Source organism: Armigeres subalbatus, chromosome 2, assembly GCF_024139115.2.
Source record: "Armigeres subalbatus isolate Guangzhou_Male chromosome 2, GZ_Asu_2, whole genome shotgun sequence".
NCBI classification, from domain to species: Eukaryota; Metazoa; Arthropoda; class Insecta; order Diptera; family Culicidae; genus Armigeres; species Armigeres subalbatus.
Window position 1 is genome coordinate 221,826,131 of NC_085140.1, and position 23,162 is coordinate 221,849,292.

Consider the following 23,162-nt stretch of genomic DNA (forward strand, 5'->3'; position numbering starts at 1 on the left):
GACGCCTTGGGATTAGGGGTTAGGGACGATGGTCCCGGTCTAACTCGCAGTGGCCATGGGGAGGGGTCGTCAAGCCCTTGGACAAAGTCCCTGCTGCCCCCTGTGTGTGTGTGTGTGTTTTTTTTTCTTCCTAAGCAATGTAGGGGGAATCTGCTCAACAGACATCCTGGGTTGTCCAGGAAGTGCGGGGTTAGGGATCACCTCCAACAGCAAACGAGGGAGGCAGGACTACATCCCCGACCCGCTAAACCGTTTCCATTGCCGCCAAGCCCATAGTCCCTTCGGTACAACCAGAAAGTAATGCTTCAAAAGGGGGCCAGTGCACAACGCACCCTCGAGGTTAGCTGCGTGTCCTTGCAGCACCGAACATCGTAACTCGCTTTTTTAGAAGAACACCATGGTATCGTGCCGGCGCGTTGCCGGCTTTCCAGGTGGCCTTACCACGCCCTATGTCCTCGGAAGGTGGGAAGGGTCGACTTCGCGTCTGCTTCTCTCTGCACGACTGGTATCAAGAATGATGATGCCGCGTACACCCCAAATTGACCTTTCTGCGATAGGGCCTATTCGCCAGCACACAGAGGGACTTGCCGGGGTGCCTACGCCTGGCCCAGCCTTGACGAGGACCCCTTTCCGTCCTCGGGCTCGGAACCCGCCCGGTTGACCGACGCCGCGAAAGCGACGATACCATGTTGTTCTTCGCGCGGCCACTTGTTTGATGAAAGGATCGAGTTCGACCACAGAGCATGACCACCGGTATGACCCATGAAGCCGACTCAGATCCCTTGGACCACCTCTTATTTGCGCCTGAACTAGCCTCCTTGAGTCCACGCGCCACCTTCTGTGTAGCTCCGAGACGATTTGGGCGATAGCCGATAAAACGGCGTTCCAGCCAACTTCATCTTTACACATCCTCCGAACTAGGTTGTCCGGGGTAGAGTCCAGACCACATGTGGCAAGCATGTGGTCACGCATTGCGCGAAAACGTGAGCACACGAACAACACGTGTTCCGCCGTTTCCTCTAAACCTGCGCACACTAAACACTCGGGCGAGGCCGAGCAAGCCAGCTGCGTTACCTGCACTGTGATTTTACAGCACGCCGGGCACATCGAACCCCCCATGGGGTGCTTGCTGTTCACAGCTTTGCTGGAACAAATCAAACAATTGGGAGGGTTCGTGCAGCATTGAGCCTTATGTCCCTCCAATCCGCAGCGTCAGCAGAGATTGCTTTTTTTTCCCTAAGCAATGGAGGGGGAATCTGCTCAACAGACATCCTGGGTTGACCAGGAAGTGCGGGGTTAGGGATCACCGAGGGAGGAAGGACTACATCCCCGACCGGCTAAACCGTTTCCATTGCCGCCAAGCCCATAGTCCCTCCGGTACAACCAGAAAGTAATGCTTCAAAGGGGGGCCAGTGCACAACGCACCCTCGAGGTTAGCTGCGTGTCCTTGCAGCACCGAACATCGTAACTCGCTTTTTTAGAAGAACACCATGGTATCGTGCCGGCGCGTTGCCGGCTTTCCAGGTGGCCTTACCACGCCCTATGTCCTCGGAAGGTGGGAAGGGTCGACTTCGCGCCTGCTTCCCTCTGCACGACTGGTATCAAGAATGATGATGCCGCGTGCACCCCAAATTGACCTTTCTGCGATAGGGCCTATTCGCCAGCACACAGAGGGACTTGCCGACGCGAGGCCTACGCCTGTCCCAGCCTTGACGAGGATCCCTTTCCGTCCTCGGGCTCGGAACCCACCCGGTTGACCGACGCCGCGAAAGCGACGATACCATGTTGTTCTTCGCGCGGCCACTTGTTCGATAAAAGGATCGAGTTCGACCACAGAGCATGACCACCGGTATGACCCATGAAGCCGACTCCGATCCCTTGGACCACCTCTTATTTGCGCCTGAACTAGCCATCCTTGAGTCCACGCGCCACCTCCTGTGTAGCTCCGAGACGATTTGGGCGATAGCCGATAAAACGGCGTTCCAGCCAACTTCATCTTTACACATCCTCCGAACTAGGTTGTCCGGGGTAGTGTCCAGACCACATGTGGCAAGCATGTGGTTACACATTGCGCGAAAACGTGAGCACACGAACAACACGTGTTCCGCCGTTTCCTCTAAACCTGCGCACACCAAACACTCGGGCGAGGCCGAGCAAGCCAGCTGCGTTACCTGCACTTTGATTTTGCAGCACGCTTAAACGCCAGGCACATCGAACCCCCCATGGGGTGCTTGCTGTTCACAGCTTTGCTGGAACAAATAAAACAATTGGGAGGGTTCGTGCAGCATTGTGCCTTATGTCCCTCCAATCCGCAGCGTCGGCAGAGATTGCTTCTGTCAGGGCCTTTGCAGTCCCATTGCTTGTGCCCCGGTTCCAGGCACTTGAAGCAAACTTCGGGTTGCTCGTATATGCGCACAGGGCATACCGACCATCCCACCTTGACGCTCCCTAACTTGACTACCTTGGAGGCGTCCGCTGCAGATAGCCGAACCAATGCTACCTGCGTCCCTGCCGGACCTTTCCGAAGTCGAACGGCTGCGGTGGGCGTCTCCACTTCACACTGTCGCCGCAGTGCCGTGACGAGCTCTTCGACTTCAGTGATCTCGTCCAGGTCTTTAACCCTTAGATTCACCTCCGTCGTGAGTGCCCTCACCTTGACCGTCTCGCCTAGGACCTCCTCCGCCAACTTCTTGTAGGTGGCGCCCTTTTGCGAGACGCCCCGCTTCAGCTCGAGTATCATCTCGCCCATCCGGGTACGTCTTATTCGACGTACGTCGGCGCCGAGTTCACCGAGCTTGACGTCACTCCTCATCGCCTTCAAAACATCCGAGTACTTAGCCTCGTCCGCCGTGATGACTAGGGCATCGCCCCTGGAGCGATTGGCGCCTACCCTAGACTTCTTGCTACCCTCATTCGCCTGGGCCTTCGTTTCGGCCCTTGACGTCTTCGGTTTCCTCTTGTTCTTGACCAGGGTCCAGGAGGCGTCATCCCCCTCTATTTCCCTGGTCTGGTGCGGCTGAGAACTTTCAGCCTGCCGTAACCCCTTACCACCGTCTTTCCTGAGTGGACGGACCTTTCCAGGTCTTTCCTCCCCCGGTTTTGGAGGTACCTGACCGGGGTTCAGCTTCCCAGCCCCACTACCCTTGTTCGGGGTAGTAACCCTCCGCGTTTTGGAGCGGCCCCCAGGGAGCTCATTCCCTGGAGACTGTCTCCCCCGTTTTTGTGTCTGCTCCGTTGGAGCAGTGACCCCCGACGTGCCCGCAAATACTTGAGCCTCAGTCTGGGTAGACTTTGGCACCACCGTCTTTGCTGGCACGCCTTCGGTCGATTCGACCTTGCCCGAGTCCGCGAATCCTTGGGCCTCAGTCTGGGTAGACCTCGACTCCACCGATTTCACGGGTTTACACTTGGCCGTCCCGACCGCCCTCTCCAGCTTGGCGTCCAGCATCGACTTTCGAAGTTTCTGCAAGCTCCTCTTAAGGTCCTTGCTGATATTATGCTTCGATGACGCAAAGTCGATGATGGCGTCCAGCTGTTCCGTCGCCACCTCGAAGGCCGAAAGCCCATCGCGTTTGCGGTTCATCGCCTCCACAAGCCATGGGCCGTCAATAACCCCTACCGGCGTTTTTCTAGCCGAGAGGAAGGTTGAGTGACCCACGCTGGCGCTGCGCACTGAGCTGCCGACTATTGCCTCTGGCCTCCTAGGCGGAGACCTGAACAACCCACCTCTTGCGAAGGGGTTGTCGCCTACACTACTACCACTAATTGAAGAATTGACTTGGTTTTCCATTTTTGTCCCACGAGTTGCTCGGGAGAAGAGGTCCACCACGCCAGAGCCCAGCATGACGCGGTAAGGGACAATTACTGTGGAGGGTGCCCAGGTACCCCACAGGCTCCGTTAAAGGCCTAGCTTATTATTTCACCCCCCTGGCCATGCATCCCCTCGGCACGGGTCGCTTGACGCCTTGGGATTAGGGGTTAGGGACGATGGTCCCGGTCTAACTCGTCAAGCCCTTGGACAAAGTCCCTGGAATGGAACATTTAAGCACAGAGAACAGACGTTCATCTTCATTCGCATGCTTGTGTAAAAGTTTGTACTGGTAATTTGTCGTATGTATGTCGTTATGCCCCCGTTGCGCGGTGCTAGTGTGCTGATAAATATGGTTAAAATTTGCCGTGTTTTACTTTTTAGCGCTACTGTTCATTCCGAATCGCTCCTAGGTGGCAGCACTACATACATTGTTTATGTAGTGTATGCCAACGCCATCACTGAGTAAGATTGAGTTTTTATGTCGGGCAGCCTGCGTTGGCGGCGCTAAGGTGTGATTCAGATCTTTACACACGTTTTTAACGAAATTTTGTTCGAGCATCCATGTCTGTTCTCTGTGATCTAAGTTGCGGTACCAAAACCAATAACTCGACTGTTTTTTTCGTGATTTTTGATCAGAAAGCGAAGTATGAGTATAAATTGGACCATTAATGGATCTGACCGCTTCCAGGACTTACGAATTGCCCCCGGGGAACTGTGAAAGGGAACATTTTAGTTTTAGCACCAAAACCAATCATTGGACGGCTCTTTTTCCATGGGTTTCAATCAGAATGTGAAGTATGAACAAGAAATGGACCATTGACGGCTCTGACCGCTTTCTGGACCTACGGATAGCTCACGGGGAACCTGTGGAAGGGAACATTTTTGTTTTAGCATCAAAACCAGTAATTCGACGGCTCTTTTTTATGGTTTTCGATCAGGAAGCGAAGTATGAATATAAAATGGACCATTGACGGCTCTGACTGCTCTCAGGAACTACTCATTACCCCGGGGTTATCTGTGAAAATAATCGTTTTTCGATCAGGAAACCAGGTATAAATATGAAATGCCAGGAACATTTAAAAAATATTACACGAATCATGTTTTTTTTTTCAGTTTTATTACTGCCTACTTCAAAGGGTAAAACGACCTATTATGGAGGAGTTAAGCACTGTGTCAAAACAAAATTCATTTCAAAAATTCTTTAAAAATTACCTGTTGATCTTTTTCCACATTGCAGTAGTCGAATAGGTTGCTGGTTAACTATAGATTTGTAAATATTACGTCAATTAGGCTTTATCACAATAAAAATAAACTACCGCAATAATAGAACATAGTTGCCTATCGTTGCGACATTTTTTCAAGGTCAGTCCTATTGTTGCGGTATTGCATGCAATTCTTATGGAAATCGATACCACAACAATAGGACCTTAGCACTACCGCAATAATAGGCTCAAAGGATTCAAATTTTTAATGAAAAATGTCGGTTTTTCATAATTTTGAACGGAATTTTGTCAAACAAAAGCTGTTCTAGTCGTTAATTCGATGAGTTTTACCGTATCCACAATTGTTTTTAATGCTATTATATCCAGAATGGACTATTTTAACACTACCGCAACATTAGGGCATACCACAACGATAGGACGTTTTACCCTACTTCGCTTCCTGATCCAAAGCCATGAAAAAGAGCCGTTGTATGACTAGTTTTGGTGCTAAAACTAAAATGCATCCTTGCACAGGATCCCTGGGCCAATCTGTAGGTCCAGAAAGCGGACAGAGCCCTCAATGGTGCCTTTTATATTCATTTCTCGATTCCTAATTGAACCCACTAGAAACGAGCCGTCGAATGACTGGTTATGATGCTTAAAATAAAAGGTCCTGGAAGCGGTCAGAGCCGTCAATGGACCATTTTATATTCATACTTCGCTTCCTGATCGATAATCGAATGACTGGTTTTAGTGCTAAAACTAAAATGTCCTCATTCACAGGTTCCTCGGGGCAATAAGTAGGTCCTGGAAGCGTTCAGAGCCGTCAATAGTCATTTTTAATTCATATTTCGCTTCCTGATCGAAATCCATGAAAGAAGAGCCTTCGAATGACTGCATTTGATGCTAAAACTAAAATGTCCCCTTCCACAGGTTCCCGGGGCCGATCCGTAGGTCCTGGAAGAAATCAGAGCCGACAATGGACCATGTTATATTCATACTTTGCTTCCTGATCGAAAACCATAAAAAAGAGCCGTCGAATGACTGGTTTTTAGGCTAAAAATAAAATGTCCCCTTCCACAGGTTCCCGAGGGCCAATCCGTAGGTCTTGAAATCGGTCAGAGCCGTCAATGGATTATTTTATATTCATGCTTCGCTTCCTGATCGAAAACCATGAAAAAAGAACCTTCGAATGACTGGTTTGGTGCTAAAACTAAAATGTCCCCTTCCACAGGTTCCTAGGGGCCAATCCGTATGTCTTTATTATATCTCTGTAAAAATGCACACTTAGAGGGGTTTCGCGGAGCGGATGAATAAAAGATGTTGATCTTTGGTGTTGAATCAAGAAGGAGCTTTGCTCCACTTTATTCGGAGAGCTGTGTCTGATAGCAGTGTTGCGCGCAGCGCTGTTTGCTTCAGACACAATCAATTTAAACTAATTGAAAATGTATTTACAATACACATCAGCTCTTCCCCCTTCAGAAGGAAAGGAGACTCAGAATGAACAAATATTCAACATAATAAATATAATAAATTTCACTTTTAACTCTAGCTTTGCTAAAACTTATTGAATGCCTAGGTAGGCCAGAAAGCTCTACCGGCTCCGACGGGAATATTCTTTTTCTATTCTCAATCTTCATTAACACTACACTAATAAAAATCCACACATTTTTATTGGCAAAAATCTAAAGAAATTTCCAAATAAATTTTATGTGTGCGTTAATAACCACCCGCTATAGGAGAATCCACATAAAGGTTATTAGTTAATAACGGTTATGTGTGTTTCCACATATGTGCTATGCGAATTCACATAGCCGTTATGTGGGAAATGCTATAGTCAAAATTTATGTGTGCCACACATAATGGATATGATTGGATTTTTGTCAGTGTAGGATTGATTCGCTAAAAAAACTTACGCGGATACATTCGTGCAGAAAATCGTTGTAACTAAATTTTCAAATGGCTATATCTCAGTGGTTTTTCAACCGATTTTCTCAGTTTTTTCACCAACCTCTTAGCCATCTCTTCTAGTTTCTGGATATTGCCAAATATTGTATCTAGGGGTGTTCAATTTTTTACTAGAGCTGTGGGAGTAAAGCAACGGATTTAGAAAAATGCGGTTTTGGAGATATACTTATATTTTATTACCAAAAATGATATCTATTCATATAGTGATGATGGAAATGATAAAATAACACATAAAAGACATCACCTGGAACATAAGAACACATTTTGAGCATCCCTACTACGCATACGATGATAATTCGGTGCCTTTAGGAACCACTTTATACTACAGGATGCATGAAGCTTCAGAAAATGTTTTCAAGCATTTTATCTACTGTGAACTTGTTAAAATAAACGTAAACTATATACGAAACATGTGTGATAATAAATTATGATGTTCTAGGATCTCCGAACTGTACTGGAATTTGAATCAAAGGGTCCCCCAGCCGCATTATCAACCCAATAATGTCCTCCGAGTATTTATATTTCACTTGCGTCTCAAATCCAAACATATGAGATGTTGTAAGATCTCCAAATTGTCCTGGAGTTTGAGTCAAATGGTCTACCGAATCAACCAAGGCTTCCACGATGTCCCATACCGCGGTAACAACCCCATTATGTCCTCCGAGTATTTATCTTTCACTTGCGTCTCAAATCCAGGCAATTGAAATGTTGTAAGATCCCGAAATTGACCTGGAGTTTGAGTAAAATGTTTTTTCGAATCAACCAAGGCTTCCATGATGTCCCCTGCCGTGGTATCACCACAATTATGTCCCTTCCTTATTTATTTGTCACCTTCGTCTCAAATCCAGGCATTTGAAATGTTGTAAGATCTCTAAATTGACCTGGAGTTTGAGCAAATCGGTCTATCGAATCAACCAAGGCTTTCATGATGTCCACAGTCGCAGTATAAACCCTATCATGTCCTCCGAATAATTGTCTTCCAACTGCCTCTCAAATCCAGGCATAGGAGATGTTGTAAGATCTTCCAATGGTCCTGGAGTATGAGTAGAATTGTCTATTGAATCTACCAAGGCCTTCATGATGCCCCCAGCCGCGGTATCAACCCAATTATGTCCTCCAAGTATTCATCTTTCACTTGCGTCTCAAATCCGGGCATTTGAGTTGTTGTAAGATCTCCAAATTGTCCTGAAGTTTGAGTAATATGGTCTATCGAATCAACCAAGGCTTCCATGATGTCCTCTGCCGAGGTATCACTCCAATTATGTCCTCCGAGTATTTGTCTTTTACTTGCGTCTCAAATCTAGGCATATGAGGTATTGTAAGATCTCCAAATTTTCTTGAAGTTTGAATCAAATGGTCTAACGAATCAACCAAGGCCTTAATGAAGTCCCCAGCCGCGGTATCAACCAAATTATGTCCTCTGAATATTTGTCTTTCACTTGCGTCGCAGTTTCAGGCAATTATGATGTTGTAGAGATCTCCAAATTGTCCCCGGTATGAGTAAAATGGTCTACCGAATCAATCAAGGCTTTCATGATGTCCCCAGACGCGGTTTCAACCCAGTTACGTTCTCCGAGTATTCATATTTTACTTGCGACTCAAATCCAGGCCATTGAGATGTTTTAAGATCTCCGAATTATCCTGGAGTTTGAGTAAAATGATCTACCGGATCAACCAAGGCTCCCATGATGTCTCCAGTATCAACTCTTTTATGTCCTCCGAGTATTTGCATTTCACTTGCGCCTCAAATCCAGGCATTTGAGATGTTGTAAGTTCTCCAAATGGAAATCGTACATACTTTGGACTCCGCAAGACGCTCCGATCGAATAGAGTCTGCCGCCGTACCAAACTACTACAATCTACAAAACGCTCATTAGACCGGTAGTCATCTACGGACTCGAGACCTGGACGATGCTCGTGGAGGCCAACGCGTTCTTGGTGTTTTCGAAAGGAAAGTGCTGCGTACCATCTATGGTAGGGTGCAGATGGCGGACAGTACGTGGAGGAGGCGAATGAACCACGAGTTGCATCAGCTGTTGGGAGAACCATCCATCGTTTACACCGCGAAAATCGAAAGACTGCAGTGGGCCGGGCAAGTAGCCAGAATGTCGAACAGTAATCTGGTGAAAATGGTTCTCGACAACGATCCGACGGGCACAAGAAGGCGAGGTGCGCAGTGGGCAAGGTGGATCGATCAGGTGGAAGATGACTTGCCGACCCTCCGTAGACTGTGTTGTTGGCGACGTGTAGCCATGGACCGAGCTGAATGGAGAAGACTCTTATAAACCGCACAGGTCACTTCGGCCTTAGTCTGAATAAATGAAATAAAGATCTGCAAATTGTCCTGGATTTTGAGTAAAATGGTCTATCGAATCAACCAAGGCTTCCATGCTGTTTCCTGCAGCGGTATCAACCCAATAATGTTCTCCGAGTCTTCAAGTCCACTTACGTCACAAATCCAGGCATATGAGATGTTGAAAGATATCCAAATTGTCCTGGAGTTTGAAACAAATGGCGTACCGAATCAACGAATGCTTCCATAATGTCCACCGCCGCAATTATAACCCAATTATTTCCTCCGAGTATTTGTTTTTCGCTTGCGTCACAAATCCAGACATATCAGATGTTGGAAGATCTCCAAATTATTCTGGAGTTTAAATCAAATAGTCTACCGAATCAACCAAGGCTTCCATGAAGTTTCTAGCCACGGTATCAACTCAATTGCGTCCCCGAGTATTTGTCTTTCTCGTGCGTCACAAATCCATGCATATGAGATGTTGTAAAATCTCCAAATTGTCCTGAAGTTTGAATCAAATGTCCTACCGAATCAATCAAGGCTGCTTCAAGATGTCTTCAGCCACGATATCAATGCAATTTAGTGGACATAAATGTTTTTAAATTACTTACTAAATGAATCATGACTTGCAAATCAACGCTGCCTTGAATTAATTCTCCAGCAGATGTTTTTATCCAATTCTCCGAGCCCATGCACATGTTTGGAACATATCAACCTCGCCTGGAACTATCCCAAAACAACATGCTTTACGATGCCTCTCTGAAATGTTTTCGATGCCCTCATTTTCTCGATTCAAAGAGAAAAAACCGAAATAAACCAGGTAGTAAGTGATCTTTCCTTTCTTGCGTTTAACCAAGACACCAACCTTTTTAGATTGTTTCACCATTCTCTTCATAATTTTTGAAAGCAATGACCGTCGACTAGAGTGTGCCAAACCAGAGGGATCACCCTTCTGAAATCGGCGTACACAATTCTGTCGCGTATTCTGTTTAACAGACTGAGACCGCTAGAAGAATCCTTCGTCAGCAAATACCAGGTAGTTTTTCGTGAGGGTCGATCAACGACGGATCAGATTTTTAGCCTGCGGATGATCATTGATGAATTCCGGGAGTAAAACTTGCAGACTTACCAATGTTCTTGTTGGTGCATCGGGTAACCACCTCTCTCCCCCTATTTTCTGGCGATAATGGACATCAATGTGCTTGCCTATACGTTCCATTCCAGTGTCTTCTTCCGTTTACCTCGAGGACACCATTACTAGGACCTGATTGTACCATCGTATGCGTAGTAGGGATGCTCAAAATGTGTTCTTATGTTCCAGGTGACGTCTTTTATGTGTTATTTTATCATTTCCATCATCACTATATGAATAGATATCATTGTTGGTAATAAATCGCATTTTTCTAAATCCGTTGCTTTACTCCCACAACTCTAGTGAAAAATTGAACACCCCTAGATACAATATCCAGAAACTAGAAGAGATGGCTAAGAGGTTGGTGAAAAAACTGAGAAAATCGGTTGAAAAACCACTGAGATATAGCCATTTGAAAATTTAGTTACAACGATTTTCTGAACGAATGAATCCTAGTGTTAACTTGCGTTGATTCGAGGCGCTACTATTGGTATGATCCGGTAATTGCCAGATACCGCTCTCGTTTAGTTCGGGTTCCATCATGCGTTCAGCTGCAGTCCGCAACGGTCGACCATTCTCGGGAATCTTGACAGTCGATAGCGGACGACCAGTCTCGACCACTCGCATTACCTGCTTCGACAGATCCGATGTTCCATGTCCATCCTCAAGGATTCTGATCTGATTGGGATGGGCCGTAGTTGTCGCCTCGTTTCCAACCATGATCTGTAATACATTTTGAGAAAAACGTTTCAGAAAAGATGCTTTGATCCATTTTCCACATATATTTGGTTTGTTATGCTTTTTCGTTTTAGTAAAATAGATTAACATCTTAGATGTATGGGTATAGTCTTTTTTAGAAGGAAATTTTCCAACCATCGTCATATCATGAAAGCGTATGCATAAATTATTCTGGTTTTCTAAGCACAACTTACAAATTTTATGTAAGAAACCATTGTCATACATTGTGACGTTGTCCAATAAAAAACTCGCAAAATGCATTACCAATTTAGCTATAACTACCAAATAGTTGTCAATTTTAATCATTCGCTTTACCTCCACCTTTTTAGAGAAATCATTTCCTACCGATGGTTTCTTAGTAGGTACACTGTTTGAAAATTTTGAACTTATATTATGTTTTGGAATGATTGCCAAATGAATCGCCTGCTTTGAGCGTGCTTACAGCGGCACACTAGGAGTTAACTTTCTGAAATCAGTATGGCGAAAGGCATCTAAGGTTCGATTTCTTAAAATTAAGCACTTTCATCAAAAAAATATTTGGTAGGCATGGTAGCGGACACCTTCCTACATAATCGGTACCAAATAGTTTTTCATGAAAAGTTTCTTATTTTGAGAAATCCCGCGTTAGATGACTTTCGCCATACAAATTTCTGGCGGTTAACTCTTGCTGGCTATTTGGCGCATATACTATAGCGCCTGGATGTGAAAGCGGCGGGTAGAAAATCAGCCACTGCCAATAATTCATTGGAACAGGCGCCACAAACAGCAACAAAATTTGTGTCAAAACCAAACAAGTAAATCACGTATTCAACCGCTTTTATCGTATCAATGATGTCATCATGAATGACACGTTCAAGTATGATCATTACTCTTTGAATTGTCTGCGAAAAGTTCACTTTGTCTTGGAATAATAAACACACGTCAAGATCATAGAAATCTGGTTTAGTTTTAAGCATTTTAAAACCATGTTTGTCAGTTTTCTTAGGGCAAAAACAGCTTGTATAATAAATTCGGTTTTTCTGAAGTATATCATTCATAGTCTCTATGGAAATTACCAAAGAATCATCAGTTATAATATTACTTTTCATAAATTTATCACATTGTATTGGAACTGACACATTCAAAACCAACTGCGAAATATTCTCCCTTGTATCATAGGGAAAGTCATTCTCCTGTATAGGAATTGGTAAATTATCATTTGAAACCAAAACAGTTTCACAATCATCATTAGATTTACATAAATTTGTGACAAATACATCAGCATACTTCATCATAATATCTGCACATATGGCTTTGTCTAGTTTTTAAAAAATATTGTTTACTGGTAACGGAACACCAAAAAAATTTCTACAGTTGGGAAAGATTTCATCCAACCACATTCTTCCTAGTATTGGAATAAACTGATAATCGCCATCAAGCTCTAGCTGACTCAATATTGCTTTTCTCTTATTAAATTCAACTGTAACCTCATCTTTACCAGACAACAAACAAGAACTAATAAAATTATCGTTGGAAAAAATATCCATACAGTCCAACACGGAATCACTTGGCTCACTGTTATCCAATTCACAACTCATTTCCAGTAAACAATCCATATGCTCGGAACAGTTATCCGTAGGCAAACAAGATTTTTGCGTGTCGACATGTTTAACTTCGTCGTTCCTTTTAGGTTTGAGTTCACGGCATCTTTTTTGCACGTGTCCTTGTTGTCCGCAATAATCACAGATACACTGGTCCACCGTCCATTGGTTGCTATCCGTATCCAATTGTCGATGCGATGAACAAGCAGATGCGTCTTGGTACCTAAATTGTTGAGAAAGAAAACAACTTTGCGTATTATGTGGATAATCCAGATAGTCATTATTTGCCGAATCAAAAAATAAATATTTGGTTTCTATTGAAGCCACAAAGTCAACATTATTTTTGTCAAGTCTTTCCTTGAGTTTTTGAACTAATGTTTCATAAGAAATGTCATCCAACAATTTATTTGTAGGGAAAAGTTCATTTGCAATATTGAAAAAAGTCACCTCCCAAAACAAACATCTGGTATTTTCTTTCATTATGCTGGATTTTGTTTACTCGGAAATTGCACGATAAACGTTTAATCCAAGAAGCAAATGGTTGACTCTTACGGTAGGGTTCAATATTGGGAGTTATCATGTAAGACATATTTGCCAAATCGTTGAAGCAAAAAATAATACACACAATTGCGCTTGCAATAGGAACAAACACACACACAACACAATTGATGTTGCAAATTAAATACTAAAATGTGGATAATTGTTCTATTGTCGAGTCTTCTTTTTTTTAAGGTATTAGGATATAAAGCCAGCAATGTATTGTTCACGCACTATACATGAATGAACATGAATTTCTTTAGTTTTAATGCAATTGCTCAACTTTTCTTTTAAAAGCAAACGATATAATCACTAAAGCAAAATTCATTAAATTTTATCAATTGAAACGCCACTTCGCTTGCGCAAATTTATTAATTTTTTAATTAGCTTTGATTACGCGCCTTTTTAACAATAGCTAAAAATAAAATCACCAATCAACCATTTAATAAAATTACTTTGGCTAAAAAAACACTTCATGTAATAACTTTTCTCAATTAATTTCAATTTCTTAAATGAACCTGGCATTAACCAAAAAATGCTTTCAGTCACCCTTTTGATCCGCTACTCCCTGATGCCACGAACAAGCATCAAACCAACCTCCCGGCGGGGCGAAACAAAAGCTGCAGCAGCAATGATTCGGCTGCTATTCAATTTCTCCCACTGTTCGTATAGTGTGTCTAACACGAAATAAACAGAAAAAAATACACTTAATTGATTGCTGAAATAAAGTTATATGTCGTTCAACGGAGAATAGTTAATATTGCTTTTTGCATTGAAACTTTTCGTTTCGTCACTGAAATCATTGACACTTGTCTTCAGCGATTGCTTCCGCGATAGAGCATTTGCACATTTTATTCACTCATACATCTATATTACTGTCAAAATGTGCATTTGACAATGGACCAATCAATAAGCAAAAACTGCCGCTATGAAATGAGAAGAATGCGCCACCGTAGACATTAGACCTCTTCATGTTTTCAAAAATTATCAAAAATTCAAACGGTCAGCCCAGCATCACAATTCTTATGCTAAAACAAGTCTCCTGTCAAATTTTCAGCTAATTCGGATAAAATTTCGAGGTGGCTCAAGTCGATTTAGTATTTTTGGGCTATTTTCAATTTTGGAAAAAATCTAACAAGAGATATAAACGTCGAAAACTATCGCAACAACCTCTATAAGAAAGCTTTTGGTGTGCTCTACAAGTCTTGTGAATATTGCGATTCGTTCCGTTCACGTTTTGTCCATGTTAAAGTGATTTTCAAGCTTTTAAGTGCATAAAAATACTGTTTCCCCCAAAAGTCGTTGTTCTACAAAATTCTTGAGTTTATGACAAATGATTGTTTACTTATTATATTATAGTTCCTTTTTTCCTGGACATTTGAGTAATGTAATTGCTGTTATACGATTTACCATTAAATTCTTGAAAATCAAAAACTGAACATTTGTAATAAATTTGCACGCTGAGATTTCTTCAAACAAGCTCTATTTTTGACACCGGTGCACTCACACGACCAATCGACATCAGTGGATCAATCAAGGTAACTCATTTTGCACTCACCGCATCAAAACAACGGCGGCACTGTATACGCATATTTCTATTCGTGTTGTTTTGACAGAACATGTCTACGGTGGCTCGACCTGTTCGTTTCATAGCGACAGTGTTTGCTTATTGATTGATCCGTTGTCAAAAAAGTACCAACTTGACCACTATCTCCTTGTCGCCGAGTCTGGCGCTGAGAAGGGGGATAAAATTTTGGGGTTTATGCGCAATATGATCTTTTAAATTTATTATTTTTTTTCAACAAAACTGCCGTCAAACAAAGGCAAATGGCGCTTCGGCATGAAAGCACTTGTCATCTCCAAACCAAATGCACCACAATTTTCTTATTAATTTAACTTTTTCACTTTTAACTGTATGCACGCTAACGACCGATACTTTTTAAACGACCGTATACGTTGTAATTGGTTGTAATTTTCCTCGTCGCCACTATTATATCTGTAAAAATGCACACTTAGAGGGGTTTCGCGGAGCGGGTAAATAAAAGATGTTGATCGTTTGGGTGTTGAATCAAGATTCAAGAAGTAGCTTTGCTCCACTTTATTCGGAGAGCTGTGTCTGACAGCAGTGTTGCGCGCAGCGCTGTTTGCTTCAGACACAATCAATTTAAACTATTTGAAAATGTATTTACAATACACATCAGTCTTGAAATCGGTCAGAGTTGTCAATGGATTATTTTATATTCATGCTTAGCTTCCTGATCGAAAACCATGAAAAAGAACCTTCGAATGACTGGTTTTGGTGCTAAAACTAAAATGTCCCCTTCCACAGGTTCCCCGGGGCCAATCCGTGGGTCCTGGAAGCGGTCAGAACCGCCAATAGACAATTTTATATTCATACTTCGCTTCTTGATCGAGAACCATGAAAAAAGAGCCGTCGAATGACTTGTTTTTGTGCTAAAACTAAAATGTCCCCTTCCACAGGTTCCCCGGGGCCAATCCGTAGGTCCTGGAAGCGGTCAGAACCATCAATAAACCATTTTATATTCATACTTCGCTTCTCGATCGAGAACTATGAAAAAAGAGCCGTCGAATGCCTGGTTTTTGTGCTAAAACTAAAATGTCCCCTTCCATAGATTCCCCGGGCCAATCCGTAGATCCTGGAAGCGGTCAGAGCCATCAATGGATCATTTTATATTCATACTTCGCTTCCTGATCGAAAACCATGAACAAAGAGCCGTCGAATGACTGGTTTTGGTGCTAAAATTTAAATGTCCCCATTCACAGGTTTCCCGGGGACATCCCAGCGACTCCAGGATCCGTTTATTCAATTGGTTTTTCATTATTGACACATTAGAAGCCTTCTGGAATAAGTCATAGTGGACGATCTATCATAAAGCGAGATTCAAATGGAGCTGTGGCCTGACGCCTTTGATAAGTATCGATAGGAACCGATTACAAAGAAATGGCCATATCTCACTTGGTTCTGGTCCGATTCAAAATTTCAAGTTATGGTTACAATCAGCAAGAGCCCTACTTCATTTGTAGTTACTAATATTATTCAATTTTCATCCACAACTTCTCCTAATATCCACCTCAAATTTACGGTTTTGAACCTACCTCCGAAAAACTCAGAATATCTCCGGAATAGTCGGTTCCATGGACATAACATCAAACTGCATTAATTTTCTAGTTCAGGCATGCCTGAATTGTCAAAATCGGATGATAACTAAGGTAGTTGCAACACATCTAATTTTACCCAAAATTTGCCTATCCCAATTATTTTGTCCATCCCCTGTACAGTGGGTCCAAAAAGTATTCGTCTAGCTGCATATTCTTTAGTAAAATGTAAAACTTAGGCGTGATAGAAGAGAAATCAAAAAAACTTTCTTCTAAATTTAGTAGAAAACTTATCAACACATGATTATTATTCAAAAACAAATAGAAATTTCAATTATTTTTTCTGGTAAGGTACCCCGGGGCAAGTGAAAATACGGGGTAAGTGGGTACTATGGCTGTAAACATTTTTAATGGTAACAATGTTCTAGGAAGATGAAGCAGAATTATCAACGGTGTCGCCTGACACAAAAAAAATTGGAATCAAAACCATTTGCGGCACCATACTAATGTTATTGTTTAATCATGACTTTAAACTACCGGCAAAATCCACCACTTTTATTTAAATTCAATGGATTTCCAACAAAATAGTCGTTCCTGAATTCATTAGTGATGTGGAAAGTGAATATTTTGAGCAATTAAATAATTGTGTGACATCAAAAACGATTTAATAGTTTTGATTAAAGCCAAAATCTGCAATTTTCACTTTCCCTTGATTTTGTGGGACGTATTTGAACAACATTTTTGATAGAGCCATTTTACCTGTTTTTAGATTGTAGTCTAGTGAATAATAACTTCGACACTCATATATCAGATGAATCTGAATCAAATGCAGTTAATATCGTTGGTTTAGTAATTAAGAAGTAGTGTACAGTTGATTTACCAAATGTGTATTATACTTTCTGAAAATTATCTCCCTCATGGAAACGAGCAATGGTAATAACTATGCAAAATTTTCCGTTTACAGTGCAAACAATCTACTTATTCTACAATATCTTGTGTTTTGTTATTTTTAAACTTCGCATCAGATTAACAGATTTTAAGATAAATTAGGTGCTTAAGACATAAATTGGCCATTTCGTTCTATTACAAATTTACAACACCGCCTGAATAAAAAGTTCCTTTTGAGGTTCTAAGTTATGTAATAATTTGTGTTAAACAGAGAAACATTCATTCGAAAAGGGAACAAAGATTTGCTTATCTCTTCCATCTAACACATTCGGTAAAAAAGTAAGCTAATGTAAAGCCAGACAACAGACAATTACACGGTAAACCGGCTGTTGTCTTGATTTTATATCTGCTAACATTGTAATCCCTTTCTTTTGCCAAAAACAAAAGTCTGACCAGCAATGAACCTCCATCCATCATCTGAAATACTTCAACTCAGAAATTACATGAGCATTATATCTACATTTTTCAAATTAGGTTCGTTCGACAGTATAGAGCAGAATAGGTCCCACTTGCCCTGTTTGAAGGGGTAAGTGGGCCCCGCAGGTAAATTTATTTATGTCACTACCAATATTTTTGTAACTGAATAAATGACTTGCAACACGTCTACACTTCAACCACCGACGAACCGACGTGTCACTTAATGGAAAATAATTCAAATTTGCTGCCCACGACTCCATGATTAAAAATCATCGAACACTACCGCCACCTCCATAATGGCTCGCGAAGTTTTCATAGCTCAGGCACCAACCTACGTGTATTAACATTGCAGCGGAGTTGTGTCTGTGTCTTAGCTCATTTGACAGGAGTGTTCGCCCGCAAAAGCGAATGACCGTTTAAAAGTGTGAGACAATCAGAGAGCGTCAGTGACACGTCGGTTCGTCGGTGCTTCAACAACGGAAGCATATAATGATGTATCCGTGGTTAATGTAATGCAGTACCCTGTTTTCTAAATATGCTTTAGCGATTTTGCTGAACTAGCATTTTTAGGTCCCACTTGCCCCGGGGTACCTTATGTAGAGAATATCTAAATTTCGTCAATTCCGCTCGCTCAAAAAGTATTCGTCTATTCAGAAACTAATCGAGTGAAACACGAATATAATAGTTTTATTCGCATGTAGTTACACTACCACACTTTAGTGATGTCTAGCAACATTTTTGTCAATATTCAATGACAGAACAAATAATGTTTTTGTTTTGTTTGAACTTGGCGCGGAAAATAGAAGCACCATGGGTGGGAAAAGATAAAAGATGGGTCCAAATGAAAAAAAAACTTATTCTATGCCTGCATAATTAGTGCAAGTTGACTCATGACTTTGCAAGAAATGTGGGTAGACTAAGGGTAGCAAGAATTCAACCATTTAATTGGTGATTGATCGCATCAGCGCCACAAAAATCTATCAAAACAAATAACAGAGTGGTCGTCAGCTATGGTAATCTGATAACGATGAGCGATTTATTGTGCGGAAAATAAAAAAATCCTTAAAAACGAGTTCACCCATATAGGCAAGTGAGTTGGAGAGAAAAAGTGCTCAGATATGAACAAATACGAACAGAAATGCATGTGAAAAGTATGGGTATAATGGGCGAGTATCACGGAAGAAAATTCAAGTGAGCCATCAAATTATCAAAAACAGCTCGATTTCAGCTAAAAGTATCGCTAGAAGAAGGATGACTTTCGGAATCAAGTCATGTTATCTGACGAAAGCAAGTACAGCATATTTGGATCAAATGGCCGATGTATGGTATGGCGGAAAATGAAAATTGAGATACAGCCGCAGAATCTCTTTTGAGCAGTAAAGCATGGTGGGGGCTCCGTCATGGTCTCTGAGGTGCTTGAGCGCAACCGGTGCGGGAAAATTTCACATTATTGAAGGAATTATGTATCTCAAAATGTTCATCCGCATTTTGAAAGAAAATTTGAACGCCAGTGCTGAGAAATTGGGCTTACAGGGAACAAACATCTTACATGGTGATAATTACCTCAAGCACACAGCCCAAAGTACTAAGCTGTAGCTACTCTATAATACCCCAATCAACTCAAAACGCCTCCTCAGATCCCAGATATGAATCCAATTTAACTCCATTGGAAGGTTCTGGACGACAAACTTTTCGTGAAATTCGTGAAAGTCATATTTCCAACAACAACGAATTGAAATTAGTGTTGAAAGAAAAATGGAAGAATATTCCGTCCCCCATTACGGCTAATTTGGTCAGTTCCATGCCACAAGAACTACAGCCCGTCATAGATACACAGGGGAATCCAACGAAATATTGAATTCCATTCTATAACTCCTGTTTTCGTTTCAAAAGAGCGCTAAACCTCACTAGACGAATACTTTTTGAGCCCGTATTTAATGAATTGTTATGTTTTGTTACCTTTGTTTTTGTTATTGTTTCATTCCTCTGTTTGATTTTTAACAATAAAGATGAATTGATTAATTTACTACACAATGTAATCGATAGTTTTATTTTTTTGAGCTTACTAGATTCTATCTTTGACATTTTCTAGAGAACACACAGCTAGACGAATACTTTTTGGACTCACGTACCTCTATTGAATACCTCTATTCAATGAATCGCCTACTTTGAGCATGCCTACAGCGGCACACTAATATGGGGGACACACTTGTGGTATTCATACCATGGTACAAAAATCTTGAAATGAGTGTCATACCAATTATTGTCTTCATTAAAGATAGCCTTGACATTATTTTCTTGTCACCTTGTACCATGGTACGAATACCACAAGTGTGTGCCCCATATAAAGGGGCCCCCACAATGATGAGCGCAGCGGCGCGTTTTGACAGATAACCCATGTATTTTTTGTCAAAACCTGCCGCTGCGCGCACCATTGTGGATGGGCCATAACTTTCTGAAATCTTCCCGCCTACCGATAACTAACTACCGATTTTTCTACAGTCAAGCTACCGATAAAAAAAATTGGCCGCCCTGTTCGGTGCAATCGACAATCGTGCCATCAGTCGGTGCAGTTGAAGGAACAGACGGAACAAAAATTATCAAAAAAAAAAACAAAGTTGTGACAAACTTGTAGGAAGCAAATTGGTGCAGAAGTAATTTAATACAGTTTGATTGTGATAATTTACTAATATCTCAATTTCAGAACTTGTAAGGAACTGTGCAATCACTATTTAACAGGTATGTTACGCGTATTTGCCTGTGTACGATGTTTTATTATCTCCTTCATGTTGAAGTTCCCAGTAGGTTCTAAATTTTGCATTTTCTAAATTATATTTTTTTTGTTTGATTTGTGTCTTCCTTGGAAAGTTTCAAGACAGTTGGCATTAAGCATGAACTTTTGAACGATTTAAAAAGAGGAAAAATGCAATTACATGCACTTTCTGTTTCTTCCGAGAAAGTGACATTCGTATATTTGAATTAAAAGTACCTATGAGTCATAATACCAAAGCAATCGATAATTAAGAACACCGATGCTAATTCTGTAGAAGCATTGTGAAATACAAAAACAACCACAAATATGTATGTACCTACATCGAGATATACGCTGAATGTTTTTGTGAAATGGGTTTAGCTGTTGTGCAAATAAGTAGTTTAAAAAATGTAATTCACATTACAATTAATTGCATATTATTCGGCAACTCGGCCGTACGAAAACTATTTTTGTTAAATATCTTAGCTGTGCATATGCATAGCATATGTTTCGAAATGGACAAATTGATATGAAATTTGCGAAAAAGAATCCACGTGTCTTGGAGGGACTCAGAACCGTCAACCTCCTACTCTCTAGATAGGCGTGATAACCCCTACACAACAAGACCACTTAGAGGTCACGTTTGCGGAAAAGCCATCAGAATCCGAGTACCAACCTCCACCGCGGTTAGCTCTCTTTTTGCAAATTGAATATCTTTCGGATGCTTGATTTGTCCAATCTCCACATGTGCTTTACTATTGTATACCCACAGCCAAGCGAGTGCACATTGTTTATTAAACGAGAGGATCGCACTCCATGCCCCCAGGAAACTGTCTGGGCGGGACGGTATAGAATGCGAATTCAATCGCACTCTGCTGTGCCAAAGGCTTGCTTGGCTAAAGCATTGGATGAGTTTGATTGCCGTAACGCAAGCGGTCGCGTGTACTCAGACGACTTATGACGGTGAAAGACCGACACTTGATTACAATTAATTGCATATTATTCGGCAACTCGGCCGTACGAAAACTATTTTTTGTTAAATATCTTGGCTGTGCATATGCATAGCATATGTTTCGAAATGGACAAATTGATATGAAATTTGCGAAAAGAATCCACGTGTCTTGGAGGGACTCGAACCCTCAACCTCCTACTCTCTAGATAGGCGTGATAACCCCTACACAACAAGACCACTTAAAGTTCACGTTTGCGGAAAAGCCATCAGAATCCGAGTACCAACCGCCACCGCGGGTAGCTCTCTTTTTGCAAATTGAATATCTTTCGGATGCTTGATTTGTCCAATCTCCGCATGTGCTTTACTATTGTATACCCACAGACAAGCGAGTGAACATTGTTTATTAAACGAGAGGATCGCACTCCATGCCCCCAAGTAACTGTCTGGGCGGGACGGGATAGAATGCGAATTCAATCGCACTCTGCTGTGCCAAAGGCTTGCTTGGCTAAAGCATTTGATGAGTTTGATTGCCTTAACGTAAGCGGTCGCGTGTACTCAGACGACTAATGACGGTGAAAGACCGACACTTGATTACAATTAATTGCATATTATTCGGCAACTCGGCCGTACGAAAACCATTTTTTGTTAAATATCTTGGCTGTGCATATGCATAGCATATGTTTCGAAATGGACAAATTGATATGAAATTTGCGAAAAAGAATCCACGTGTCTTGGAGGGACTCGAACCCTCAACCTCCTACTCTCTAGATAGGCGTGATAACCCCTACACAACAAGACCACTTAAAGGTCACGTTTGCGGAAAAGCCATCAGAATCCAGTACCAACCTCCACCGCGGTTAGCTCTCTTTTTGCAAATTGAATATCTTTCGGATGCTTGATTTGTCCAATCTCCACATGTGCTTTACTATTGTATACCCACAGCCAAGCGAGTGCACATTGTTTATTAAACAGGAGGATCGCACTCCATGCCCCCAGGAACTGTCTGGGCGGGACGGTATAGAATGCGAATTCAATCGCACTCTGCTGTGCCAAAGGCTTGCTTGGCTAAAGCATTTGATGAGTTTGATTGCCTTAACGTAAGCGGTCGCGTGTACTCAGACGACTTATGACGGTGAAAGACCGACACTTGATTACAATTAATTGCATATTATTCGGCAACTCGGCCGTACGAAAACTATTTTTTTGTTAAATATCTTGGCTGTGCATATGCATAGCATATGTTTCGAAATGGACAAATTGATATGAAATTTGCGAAAAAGAATCCACGTGTCTTGGAGGGACTCGAACCCTCAACCTCCTACTCTCTAGATAGGCGTGATAACCCCTACACAACAAGACCACTTAAAGGTCACGTTTGCGGAAAAGCCATCAGAATCCGAGTACCAACCTCCACCGCGGTTAGCTCTCTTTTTTGCAAATTGAATATCTTTCGGATGCTTGATTTGTCCAATCTCCACATGTGCTTTACTATTGTATACCCACAGCCAAGCGAGTGCACATTGTTTATTAAACAGGAGGATCGCACTCCATGCCCCCAGGAACTGTCTGGGCGGGACGGTATAGAATGCGAATTCAATCGCACTCTGCTGTGCCAAAGGCTTGCTTGGCTAAAGCATTTGATGAGTTTGATTGCCTTTACGTAAGCGGTCGCGTGTACTCAGACGACTTATGACGGTGAAAGACCGACACTT

The 23,162-nt window shown here is 42.1% G+C and overlaps 1 protein-coding gene across 8 annotated transcripts in view; it reads left to right on the top strand.

Annotated features, from left to right (window-relative positions):
* Positions 1-23,162, top strand: part of LOC134211714 (protein lifeguard 1-like) — a 42,056-nt gene that overhangs the window by 3,962 nt on the left and 14,932 nt on the right. For 2 of the 8 annotated variants that reach the window (XM_062688866.1, XM_062688870.1), the window contains exons 1-2: positions 20,300-20,400; positions 20,451-20,485. The exons of 1 other annotated variant lie outside the window; for it this stretch is intronic. The gene's annotated coding sequence lies outside the window, so the exon portion shown is untranslated. Of the gene's footprint in view, positions 1-20,290; positions 20,486-23,162 lie in introns of those variants that run through there. 5 more of the 8 variants (XM_062688867.1, XM_062688869.1, XM_062688865.1 and 2 more) reach the window with 5 other exon arrangements.